Source organism: Vulpes lagopus, chromosome 19 (genome assembly GCF_018345385.1).
Source record: "Vulpes lagopus strain Blue_001 chromosome 19, ASM1834538v1, whole genome shotgun sequence".
Classification (NCBI taxonomy): Eukaryota; Metazoa; Chordata; class Mammalia; order Carnivora; family Canidae; genus Vulpes; species Vulpes lagopus.
This window is the reverse complement of record NC_054842.1, coordinates 25,847,389-25,849,996: the sequence shown is the minus strand read 5'-3', so window position 1 is coordinate 25,849,996 and position 2,608 is coordinate 25,847,389.

Here is a 2,608-nt window from a genome sequence, read left to right as displayed (position 1 = left end):
AGTTTTGACTTTTAAGAAGAAATACAAAGGGCCACTAAACTTACGAAAAATGTAAATTAAAGAAAAACAAAAATGGTAATTATTCTTTGGTCTCAAAAATAAACTAAGACAATATAAGATAATACTCCAGAATTATTTGATCCAAAGGTGTGAAATTACATAAATTACTTAATACATATTGCCAAATTGGTTGCAAGTTTCCTGTAATTTGGCATAAACATAAGAAACTTATAAAAATTCATACCCTTGGACCCAATAATTCTACTTCCAGTTACCTATCCAGAGGAAATTAATTAGCAATGCAGTTAATGATTCTGTAGAAAGATGTTTACCAGAAGATTAAAACAGATAAATTAGAAATACCTTAAAATGGTTAAATTGTTATAACAATAATTCCATGAAATGGAATATCATATAGACATTATAAAGAATTTTAATAACTTGCAAAAAACACCAACAATAGCACAACAATACTGACAATGTGGTATTGTAAATGGAAAAGGAATACAAAATTATGTGCCATATGATCCCAATTGGTTTTAAAAAAATCATTTAAAGCTATATATATTCTGCATAGCACTCATATAATATAGCAGACAAACTGGAAAAACCCACCAAAAATTTTAAACTATCATCTCTTGATTGATAGTTTAAAGACAACTTTGACATTCTTTTTTCCTTTTTTTATAGTTTACAAATTTTCTATATTTTTTTTTTATCAAGTATTATTCTGAGGTGCCTGGATGGCTCAATCAGTTGAGTGTCCAACTCTTGATCATGCTCTGGGCATGCAACCTACTTTAAAAAAAGGTATTATTTTTATTCAGAAAAAAGAGAGACATTTTGAGATTAGCTTTTCTCTCTAAGAACAGAGCATTTCATCATCAAGTTTTTGTGTGGCAAGTTAAAATCTGAGGCTTATACTTTCCTCCTTGATGATGGCTGATAGAAACTGTTGTATTTCTTTTTAGGATACTCTAGACTCCCAAATTAGGTTACTTCCTGGTTGCTCTTTGCAACAAGCTTGAAAAAGATTAAAACAGCCCATTCGAGATAGCCAACAGGTGGAAGCAACTCAAGTGTTCATCTACAGAAGAATAGATAAATAAATTATAGCATAGTATATATATAAAATGGAGTAGTATTGAGGCGTAAAGAGGAAGGAAATCCTGACATGCTACAACATGGATTAACCTTGAGGGTATTTTGCTAAATGAAGTGAGCCAGTCACAAAAAGTCAAATACTGTAAGATTCCACTTACATGAAGTTCCTAGGGTAGTTAAATTGATAGAGACAGGCAGTGAAATGGTGATTGCTGAGGGCTAGATGTGGGGGAGGAGAAAATGAGGAGTTCTTATTTAGTGGGTATAGAGTTTCAGTTTTGCAAAGTGAAAGAGTTCTGAAGATTGCACAGCAATGAGAATGTACCTAACACTACTAAAAAATGACAATTCAAAAATAACAAGTTGGCAAATTTTATGTTAAGTATGTTTTACCACAATAAAAAATAAAAGATAAAAACAGAAAGAGAGAGATAAAGGACACAAAGGAAGTACAGAAAGCTCTATCTAGCACAGGCGAGGTGTATTGCACCACTAGCAGAATCTTAGAACGGGACCACTGGGAGCTCACCTTTGATTACTGCAAGTCTTCATTTACTAAATCTGTACCCTGCTTTATTAATTCTGTAAGATGAAAACTCTGCATATCAACTTGTCATCAATTAATGGATACTTAAATAATTTGTAGCACACCCACATAGAAATAAGCTTTCTTTAACCTGCACCTGTATAGGGACTCTTAATCTGGAACTACCACTGTGAAGTGGTCCATGAACGGTTTGAGGGTGGGTCTTTATTTCTATGCAAAATTCTGTGTGGGGGATCCCTGGGTGGCTCAGTGGTTTAGCACCTGCCTTCGGCCCAGGGCATGATTCTGGAGTCCTGGTATCGAATCCCGTGTCGGGCTCCCTGCATGGAGCCTGCTTCTCTCTCTCTCTCTCTCTCTCTCTCTCTCTCTCTCTATCTCTGTGTGTGTGTGTGTGTGTGTCTTTCATGGATAAATAAATAAAATCTTTTAAAAAATTCTGTGTGTAACTGAATATGTGTGGTTTTATAAAAGAAGTCCCTTTGCTCTTAAATAGATTTTCAAGAGGACTCCAAAGTTGAGAACCACTGTTACAAGTAGTATTCCCCTACACGATTTAGTCTGCTAAATTTCACTGCCCACACACTCTGGATATCTCTCTAACAATATCTAAAAACTTTAAGTTAGGATTTTATGGATATAACAGAGTGAGAGTGACTGACTCTTTACTACTGGAAATTCGTGATGTATAGTTTTCTCCATCTTGAGCTTGAGCTTGAGTATATAGAACAAACAACAGTGTCTAAGTTTTAGTCCAGTACATTCCAGATTCCTCTGTTTTTCGTCTATTTGAGATCTACTGATAATTTTTGCATCCTAAACTATTCTTGTCTTGCCTGGATTTCTGCGGGGATGTAGCTTTTTTTTTTTATTATTACGATCTTAATAATCTTAAGATTATTAATCTAATCTCAATTTGTTTATATATATGTGTATGTATTTCACTCTACTCCTTGCATA